General features: G+C 34.7%; 1 protein-coding gene across 4 annotated transcripts in view; it reads left to right on the plus strand.

Moving 5' to 3' along the window:
• Nucleotides 1–10,992, plus strand: part of LOC106470308 (protein SSUH2 homolog) — a 100,472-nt gene that overhangs the window by 23,953 nt on the left and 65,527 nt on the right. Inside the window, exon 1 of one of the 4 annotated variants that reach the window (XM_022398912.1) lies at nucleotides 6,931–6,956. The exons of 2 other annotated variants lie outside the window; for them this stretch is intronic. The gene's annotated coding sequence lies outside the window, so the exon portion shown is untranslated. Of the gene's footprint in view, nucleotides 1–6,930; nucleotides 6,957–7,359; nucleotides 7,379–10,992 lie in introns of those variants that run through there. One more of the 4 variants, XM_022398913.1, reaches the window with a different exon arrangement.

Raw genomic sequence — 10,992 nt, forward strand, 5'->3', positions numbered from 1 at the left:
ATGGTTAAATTTTTGTTTCTCATAACTAACGAACGAAAGGAATAACTGAATGTAAGACATGTTAAAAAGTAAAATAAATTGAATAAAACACACCCTTAATATAATATAAATATATATAATATAATATAAATTTATACAGATATAAATTCGCTCACCCAAGTTAGCTACGTTTACGCGATGAACTAAGAGGAGTGAAAACTAACCTCAAAATGAACTATACACTATCTAACATGCGACACTCAAATAACGGACATTTCAAGCGTTATTTTGAGTGACGTCAACCGATTAGCTCCACTACTACTACTACTAGTATGGTGATAAGTATCACCCCAACTATTAGAACTAGAACTTATCTATAAGCCTGCAATAAAAAGATGAGAAAAACAACCACAAGAGAATTGAAAATCTGAAACACTGTATATTTTTGGCATTGCCTGTATTTTCTTTCGAAAATATGATGTTTCATGCAGTATGCACCACACCAGAGTCGTGTTCAGTTAGGCCTAAGCTGTAAAAATAAATACTCAAATCAAATGGAAAATATGCTGGATGAAATAACTTTGAACAACATTGTGAACTTATCTTAGTAACTTCAGTTAACAACTTACTTTTTTTTATAATTATTAAACCGTATTAAAAATCGTTAAAAACACTGACAATATATATTTCAAAACTTTCGCCATGATTTAACCACATTAATATTATCGACCTCACTCGAATGCTAGAATTCGATTTCAGTAGCAGGCTTATCAGCTTATGATGTCAGCATACTTCCCAGAAACCACCTCTATACTAATCTTAACTGATTTCACCGTAATTTTTTGTAAAATCTGTATCATGAGATTTAATGCAGATATCTCGTAAATAAAACTGAACATTTTTTTAAAAATCCGATTGAACATGTATTTGATGCTCCAAGATTGACCTTCGAGCCATGTTGATGAACTGGAAAAAGTTCTGATGGAGGAGAAGGTCATGTCGCCCCAGCTGCTCATTAATTCAATTTTTTTAAACATGTCACATCGATGTGCGACTTCTATTAGTGTCTGAGATTATCACAAGCCTTATTAACAAACGTTTTCTGATCATTTATTTGACTGCAACGTACCAAATAGGCATCTGTGGCCATCGATTCCAGTAAAGATCTAGCATGGTGTGGTGGTTAGAGCCCTCAATTCGCAATCTGCGGGTCGCGGGTGCGGATCCCATTGCTGAACATCTTTGCTAATTTAGCCGTGGGGGCGTTATAGAGTAGCTCAAAAGTTGGCGGTGGGTGTTGTTATGTAGCTGCCTTCCCTCTAGTCTGTCACCTTAAATTTTGGACAGCTAGCGCAGATAGGCCTCGAATAGCTTTGCGCGAAATTCATTAAAACAAGCAGACTTCAATAATATGCAATTGCACATCAGATCACATTATTGGACACTTGGCACTTGTTTTCAGTAAAATTATTTTCAGGTGCCATTGACCTTGTTTGATAATAGTAGCTATGCCTTGGCATAGATGAAATCTAGAAAACTTCGATTATTCTTTAATTGTCTTAAGCAATGTACTTCTATGTGTGTGTGTGTGTATTGATGCTTGCATCCTGTTTGAATAGGGCAGTTTCCTATCATTGATGTGTCAAAAGTTTTTCAAGAAAAGTGAAGATTAAGTAATCTAGAAGAAAAGGGGTGGTGTGTGTAGTGGAAGTGTGAAACATATCTTCTCAGTATACGCTCTATGTATCAGATGCATTTTTAATTTTTTCTCAGTGAATCTATGTAAAGGGTTTCTGATTCTTCCTGAGGAGGTTTGCATGTTAAGGAAATGTTAACTTACATTTTTTACCACAAGAGAACTATACAATCTATTATTTCAACACGTCTCCACGTTAGGGAAAAGCTAGCAAGGCTATCCTCTGAAGGTAAGATCGTTCTTACAGCATTAGCGTGAGTATAGAGGATTGTAAAATGTCTTCATAACACACCTCTTTAATACTTGAAGGGAATTTCAACCTACGTGCCTGACATGTCTGTGTATTAACAGAACTGTCACAATCCGACGAATATTTCTTACTTATGTATTAAGAGGATTCTAACTTATCCTCCGGCATGTTTGCATATTAATTAAGGGAATATAAAACAGTCTTCCTGGAACATTGATAGAATCCTGTATATTGAGAATGTTCTAATTTGTACGTTTATATTAACATAATTGTAGCATATTCTCAGTAAAATAGTTTTTATGTACTTGAAGTGTGATTCATCTATATTCGGTACAACAGTATTGTGTATAAATATGTTTCAAGGTTTTTCTATTGTCTAAATACAAATATTTATAATAAAATATGTTAAGGAGTCTAAAAATCATAATTTAAAACAGAGGCGTCGCTAGGCAATGGCACACAAGGCCTGTGCCCCGATTCTATTTGACAGTGCCCCGAATCTCCAGTTGGTGTCTTGAAAAACAGAATAAAACAACCATGATCGATATCATACTGAAATGCCGAAAATTCTTGCGCCTGTGGGCCGAATCCCGAATCTTTTAAGTTCCTAGCGACGCCTCTGTTTTAGTTCTAATGTATTGTTTAATGACTGTTTTTAGAGATTGTGATCAATTTTTCGGTCAGTGTGTAATTGCCAGAAAATGAATGACCTTGTAAGTAAATGGGACGCCATATATTCCGAAATAGTGACTTTAATCCTGTACTGATATTTGATGTGTGTGTGTTAAGGGGGGGGGGGAGCTTCTAGCCTTTATGTGTAATTTATACTTACGGATTTTATAACTGTGTTTAAAATGTATTTCAGTATGAGGATAAATTTCCATTAAGATGTTAATATTTCACAAATCTGTAATTCGGCTGTATTTACGTTCGCTACCAGTTTTCATTAAAAAAAAAGAGCAAAACAAAACCAGAGATTCGGAAGACGTGTTCGCCAAAAAAACCCAGAATCAAACTAGTAGAATAAGTTCATTATAATATTAACAGTGTAAACTAGAACCATGTTTACCAAAAATACAAAAACATAATTTACAAGAAACCCAGAAACTCGGAATCAAGTTCATAGCGAAACTCAGTACGACCAAGTTATCAAAGAAACCCACACCCAAGTTCACGATAAGATCTAAAATCAAGTTCGCAGGAAAACTTTGAAATGTATTTGCAATATAACCCACAATACAATAAATCGAGAAAGAAACAATTAAGTTGACAAAAATACATCGCATTTTTTTGTGTTTATGTGGGTGTGTTGTATGTATGTAACATAAACTTATTGACGTTTTGTACATTGAGAACTTAAATTTACTGTACATTTCGTTCAAAAACGTGCATATATATATTATACTAACATAGATCTTACCCCTGGAAAACAAGCAGGTGTTATGATTGTTTGTATGTATTGTTACGACAGCGGAAGTCACGTGACTCTAGTAACACGTCATGAGATTCTAGAAGAATCATGACTGTTCGTGGCAACTCTAGTCTTTTCTACGCGCCCTCTATTTTAGTATATAAGTCCGGAAAATAAAGCGGAGAAGGGAAGTGACGGCATAGATAATTGCAAACAGGGAGATATGGAGACAGATAATCAAGTCAAGTGAGCGGTAGTGACCGTAACTAAAGTGCGTGAATCGTTGTGAATTAAATCGTGTGTTTAAGTTAAAGTGACTGTGGAAATTCTGTGTATTATAAAGTTGTATCGAGAAATAATAAACTAGTTTTATTTAAGAAAGGACTTGTATCGCTGAAGTTCCTCGGGAAGAATTTATACCGGAAAATTAACAAACACTAGAGACGTAACAGTATGTACACACTCATATTATATATGTATATACAGTGTGGGTGTGTGCAGCAGTTTGTTTTTAGATATTAACGTAGCGTAGTTTAAGTTAAATATATATCTAAAACATTACTCGTAATATATATATATATATAAGAAAAATTCACTAACTGTGGCCTGAACTATCAAACGGAGAAATAAATCATGCATATTTGGCACGTTTTCAGTTCTTTTCTAACCTAATAGTCTTCAAAACGGGAAACACTAGTACACAAATGGCAGGATCATGAATGTTAAGAACTGTTTGAAAGTTGATCGTAATCCAAGTTCTCCTAGACGGTCCAGAAGTTTCCAGTTAAACTGACATTCTTATACACATGCTGTTTCGGACCTTTGTTCTTAGAATACTGTTTCCTTTTCCAGCTTTGTTCAAGAGTGGTATTTCCAGACTCAAGAATATAGAGTACACCGTTACTTGATCCCTATGACAACAAGATTTTCAAATATCTAAGTTCCTGAAGGAAAATTGTAGCGTTTGTTTTGTTGATTTAAATGAAAGAGACAAGACTCTTGTTAAGTGCAAACAAAAATACACTACACTGACAGACAAGTACAGGCGCATAAAGCAAATTTGAAACTCATGAAAGTACAATAGAAATTAAATCAGTAAAGGAGAGCTGAAAGGAGAAGCGTATGGCTGTATTTACTGTAAGTTAAATGAGTTAGAAAAATGAGACTGTAGTGATGTAAATACTGAACTAACTATAGAATTGAATAAAGCAGTATTAAATGTAAATGTAGAGTGAAACTGTTAACACAAATACATACCCAACACATGTAGTCGACAGTAGACTAATACAAAGACTAGCTACAGAACATTTCACTTGAAAGTCTTCATTCCCTCTGAAACCGCCAAAACATCTTTTACAATCTATCTTTTTTTTTTATAGTTGACCAACCACACGTTGAATTATAAGAACTTGATACTTTCCCAATTTCATATAACAGACCCACATACAGGTGATGTTGACTGCAGTATAACTCACATAATCATAAGATAGCAGATACTATTGACTGTAATTGCAATTTTAAAAGCCCCAGAGAAAGGGCGTCCCAGTCCGAAACGTTGTGAATATTAAAACATCTATTTCTCATTAGCCATTTTTCGTGGTACAAGTTTTTTCCATTTTTTTTTGTTTTCGATATTTTCGTACCACAGCGGTGTTTTTTTAGCTGATTTTTCTTCAGTAAATAACATAGTAATATCTGGAAGACACACTCTTAAGTATTGTTACTAGTTGGTGACTCTTTAAAGAAACCAACAATGTTCTGAAACAATTTTATTGTTTTGTGCTTTATTAAAACTTGGAAATACTTTCAAATGCTTTTTTCCATAGAGGTCTTTTTTTTGTAAAGTATATAGTTAGGTCAAGAAAATACTTCCATGGTTCAAAGTTCCTTTAATTAAGAAAGGCAGTCTGTACAGAAAAACAGTTTCTTTGCAAAGAACGGACAGTTTAAAAAGTACTTCTTGATTTTGGTTAACAATAAATGTTGCCTTATAATTACTTTACTTATTAGTCAACTTATATTATTTTTATAGTATTTTGACTAATCTAACATAATATCTTAACACTACATTTTGGCCGCAAATCTACTACCATATTCCTGATAAAAACAATCAGTGGGAGTTGGATCCGGGACCTTAGGAACAGTAGATAGAAATATTGTTCACTGGACTGGGATGTTGTCCATTAATGATTGCTTCACATGTTGTATTTATGTTTTCCAGTACTAATAACTTTAGTGCTTCGTTTGCTGAGAAGGTTATTAGTTAAATAGATGCCGAAGGCTTCTTTAATTGTTATTTTCTTCAGTTGTGACTCTTGTTAATTGTCCTGGCATTTTTACACTGCAGTTGATGGTTTGTTTCTCTAGCATGCTAATACAACCACAGAAGTGCTGATGTTACAGTGTCTTGTGTAATGTTTATGATCTTAGACGCTCACTTTAAGCAGTCTCTTTGCTTTCCTAATGTACTCATTACTGCAATTATATGAAATAGTCGATTTGTTTTGTTTGTTTAAATGTTAATGTATCGTGAGAAATTTTTTTTATTTGTGCACTAGCTGGGATATCAAGATGTCGTGGTTTTTGAAAACAGTCCCGATCTCACGTTTTATGCAGATTCTCTAAACTTACTTTGAAGACTTTCAGGTTAATAGGAATAAGTCATTGTATGACTACAGGTTACTTTCCCTCTGCTATTTATTATTTTATTGCTTTCAATCTTTGAAGTACTACTTCTAGGAATACCCATTTTAATTAGTGTTATTGTCATAAGGGCGTTTTCTTTCTTTGTGTTACAAAAATTATGTATCCCAGAAAGTGATCAGTTTGCGACACCATTCGTTTCGCTGTTGAGGTGGTTTCATATGTTATTTACATGCTGACCAGTATCAGTTTGCGACACCATTCGTTTCGCTGTTGAAGTGGTTTGATATGTTATTTACATGCTGACCAGTATCAGTTTGCGACACCATTCGTTTCGCTGTTGAAGTGGTTTGATATGTTATTTACATGCTGACCAGTATCAGTTTGCGCCCCCATTCGTTTCGCTGTTGAAGTGGTTTGATATGTTATTTACATGCTGACCAGTATCAGTTTGCGACACCATTCGTTTCGCTGTTGAGGTGGTTTGATAAGTTATTTACATGCTGACCAGTATCAGTTTGCTTTATGTTCACCTCAGTGACAAAAGTAGTTGTTTGTTTTCGTGATCGTTATATCTACAGAAAGGAAAATCCCTCCTAATTTTTCTCATGGCTGAGTGTCGATTATTCACATTGGTTAGAAAGTCGTCAGCTCTGTCTGTACGGTGTGAACAAGTGACGAAGTTGTCAAGTGTCATCAACGTGCCAGTGCCAGTTTCCTGTTTAAGTGGAAGTCTTTGTATGGCGTTATCTTCAAACTGTTCCATGAACAAATTACTAAGTTCTGGCGAAGGACTTGATCTCAATTTTATACCAATTTTCTGTTAGTGTAATACGGGTCCTGCTGGAACTATACACATTGTGACTTCTGTCTAGCTTTGGAGGCAACGTTTCAAACCCTATGCCGAGATCTGATGAAGAGCGCAGCCCCGAGTTCCAGACACAGAAGGTGGTTAGCTATAGGAGAGTTGTAGTTAGGTACTAAGATCTTATCAGTTTCTAGTCATTGTCGGAGTAGTTGAAAGGTGTCGTTTGTGGCTAAGTTACTGAATAGATTAGTAGCTAACGAGATTAACTTTTGTGTCTCTTTTGTTGTTTTGTTTTGGGGTTGTATTTACGTTTTTTCTGGGGTTTCGTACGTGTTAGTGGACATATGCTGACAAGGTGTTTTGTCAAGAGATGCAAGTCTACCATTTATAATTACGTAAAGAGGGCAATCTTCTTTCTTTGTTTTTGAGAAGCCAGTTATACATTTAAGGGTTCGTGATATCGTGTACTTTTATTGTTTTACACATTCTGGTTATTAGGTTGAGTAACTAGTACAGTAACTGATTGATATGTTTCTTTCTGTGTTGGTTGTTGGGTAGTTTTAAGTGTGAGTATGTTTCATTGAAGATGAGGTTTGTCAGTTTTAGATCCTTACTGCCTCTTCTTTTTTTGCTCATCGCAGTTGTGACATTATTTTTTCTTATATTTAATGTTTTTATTGCGTGTTTAAGTTTAAAGATTTCATGGCCTGTTTTTCGACGCATGTTACATTTTGCTTTCGGTTTCCCTTTTAACTACTTTTTACTTTTCCACAGTTAACTTATTGTTACTGACAATTTATCCTGTTCTTCTTTAGTTAAATGGTGTGCACCTTGAGGTTTAATATTTGTGTTGCTGTCAAACGCTTCACCCAGAAATAGGCGTAAGCCGAAACGTTGGAAGATGAAGAGTTATTCTGGGGTTCCTTTACTGCAATATTCACTACGATGCTCAAAAAAAAATATAATGAAGGTAACGTTTGTTTGTTTGAAGTTAAGCACAAAACTACACAATGGGCTATCTGTGCTCTGCCCACCACGGGTATCGAAACCCAGTTTCTAGCGTTGTAAGTCCGCAGACATACCGCTATGCCAGTGGGAGGCTGCAGGTAAAGCTCTAACGGACATTAAGCGTATTCAACCCTAAAATGATTGGCTTGTTTTAAACAGTCCATTATAGGTGAGGTCCACATATTACAACATACTGATTGATATTGTGTTTCTCCCTATTCCAACACTCACTGCAAAACATTTACCACAGACGTTGGGTGAATTCACCAAATTGTTTTATGGAAATTATATAGGGAATCTCAGGAATAGTTGGTGGGATTTATTCCAATCCTGATGGTATTTTTATTTAATTGTTTTGTGTGAATCATAAATTATATGGGATCATGTTACTAAAAGGATCATAAACCTGCAAGTAATTTGGTGCTTAAGTAGCTTTAAAAGCGTGCTTAAGACGCTTTTAACGTTATATTGAAGCCAATAAATACTTTAAAAAAATGGAAGCTTGGGGGGGGGGGGGCTGTTTGCCCATCCAGGTAGTCAACATGCGTCATCCAGAATTTTACTCCTCCATACATTATGTAGAAATTAACCTTATACTGTCACATTTAAGAAGAAAAGGAAATGCACTTTAGAAGATAAAATTCACTGCGCTGAAAAAATGTAATTAATTTAAATATCATGCTCATATATTTTTTTTACTTCATAAATCAAAACTTCACTGGTAAAAGAATTTAATTAAATTTCGATAGAGTAAGTTCTCTTCGACTTTCCAGTCAATCCTGTTGTCTGCCTTTGTATACAAGATAAAACCTATATGAATAATTATTAAATCAATATTAACAACGTTTTAATGTGTGATTATCGTGCAGAAGTATCCAACATTAATAATTTGTGAATATGGAACGTGTTCGTCTTACAGATTGTTTAGACGTATCTACTTTTAAGGTCAAACGTGTATTTAACTTGAGGAAAATTATTTATAGAAGGTTCGTACATATTTTTACTTCATAAAGATTATAGAAATATCAGATATGTTTATCTTCATATACAACAAACATGTTTAACATAAAGAAAATAATCGTGCATATTTAGGTTCAAATGTTCCATAATTAACGCTACAAAAATATTTTTAAAATTATAGTATTAAAATATGATTATTCAATGTAAAAATTTCCTTTCAAAGAGAACTCAAGTCTTCGGCAGAGTTATGAAAGTAAAATAGTAATAGGATTACTTGCCTGCCTCAACACAGTCAGCCCAAGTTGTGAGAAACAAATATGCGGATAAGAACAGGGGGTTCTAAAAATTCAGTGGGAAGTATTATACGTTGGAAAGCCAAATTGTCTATTTCACTTAGACTGTCGTAATTTAAAAAAAAACAGATGGGCTGCAAAAACATTTAGCACCACTGAGAAATGTTTGTTGTTGCAGTCGGTAACTGTATGTAGTTATTTTTAAAGAACCGTTTATGCTCTTTTTTTTTCTCTACCTGCAACCTGGTTCTGCCTTGCGCAGTGACAGAAATCCGGCGCCATTTAAGTTGGAAGAGATTTCTGTTTACTCTCATAACAGTCTGTAACATATATATTTAGAGCAGTGAAAGCTAAAACTGAATTATTACGATAAACAACACAAGAGAGAGAGAGTGATATGGGATGCTATCTTTGAATATGTAATGTCGCCAAATCGAGTTACTATTAAAAAAAAAACATGGCTGTAATTACACTACATGCATGTTTATGTGCCGGTGTTTTAGTTTTGCTGTGATAGTTAGAAAGTGGCTTTTTGTTTTTAACTAGCAAGCACAAACGAACGAAACTGTAGAATAATTGTTTAGGTGCACACGCGTAATGTTATAACTTTTAATACATTTAGAAGGCACAAATGCATACCATAAAAAGTAAATTTAGTAAGAAGCTTTACGCACAAAGCAGAAAACGTATCTTTCACTGACTAGTTTTGTTTCAGATTTTAATTATTGTACACATCGATCTGATTTATACCTTGTTTGAGGACGAATTTTCGCAGATCTTTAGGTCCTGGTGAATTAATGGATTTCTAAGAGTATCGTATATATGAGCCAATATTTGGATTTCAGTTAATGTGGTAGTTTTATTTCTGATAATTCTATTGTGGCTATGATGTGCCTAAGTAGGTCAGTTTTGAACTGGTGTAATATTACTGTTGTAATGCCGGTTGCTACTATATATATATAATTCCACGAAGTGAAAACTATATAGTTATTGGCATTTTATACCAGGTTATGGACTTATTATGCTAAGTTCCGAATTTCGATTCCCGTCAGTGAACAGGACAAAAATAGACTATTGTGTAGCTTTGCATTTAATACAAACAAATAATTTTTTCTGTTGATTTATGAATTTAATTATGATTTTTTACCAAAGAAGCATTTTTATTACGTGTGATTAAACGCCTTTAACCAAAACATTTGGTGAGTATATGTAAGCCTTGAGTTTGCTTAATCTGTGGTTGAATATTATCGTAACCACCAAACTGACTTCATGCCTAAATTGTAGAAATCGAATGGTAGCCTTTTAGTCATCATTAGGTTATAGAAAAAAATTAACAACAACAACCAAAAAAGAAAACAGTCTGTGTGGCTCTCGTTGAAGAAAATAAAAATTTTTCACTATAATAACACTGGTGAAGGACATATGTTCTAAAAAAGGCCCGGTATGGCCAGATGGTTAGGGCGCTTGACTCGCAGTCTGCGGGTCGCGGGTTCGAATCCCCGTCACACCAAACATGCTCGCCCTTTTAGCCGTGGGGGCGTTAAAATGTGACGGTCAATCCTTCCCTCTAGTCTTATGCTGCTAAATTAGGGACGGCTAGCGCAGATAACCCTCGTGTAGCTTTGCGCAAAATTCAAAAACAAACAAACTGTTAATACAGTTTATTAGAACCGTTTGTATGATGTTTATTAAGATTCAAATTGTTAGAAATTGGAGATTATTTTTATTATTAAAGAGGTGCGGCATGGAATGCTGGTTAGAGTGACCGATCTGTAAGGTTTGAAAATTCGTGGTTTGATACATCGGTAGATTACCGGCCCTAGCACCGACATAAGAAAACATTACATTATAGGTTATTCGACCATTTTTGTTGTAGCCGATAATGTACCCCAATATTTTTGTTTGTTGTTGCACAGGATGTTGTGTCGCTCACTTCTCGAATTT

This window comes from Limulus polyphemus, unplaced genomic scaffold (assembly GCF_000517525.1).
Source record: "Limulus polyphemus unplaced genomic scaffold, Limulus_polyphemus-2.1.2 Scaffold3934, whole genome shotgun sequence".
In the NCBI taxonomy this organism is placed as follows: Eukaryota; Metazoa; Arthropoda; class Merostomata; order Xiphosura; family Limulidae; genus Limulus; species Limulus polyphemus.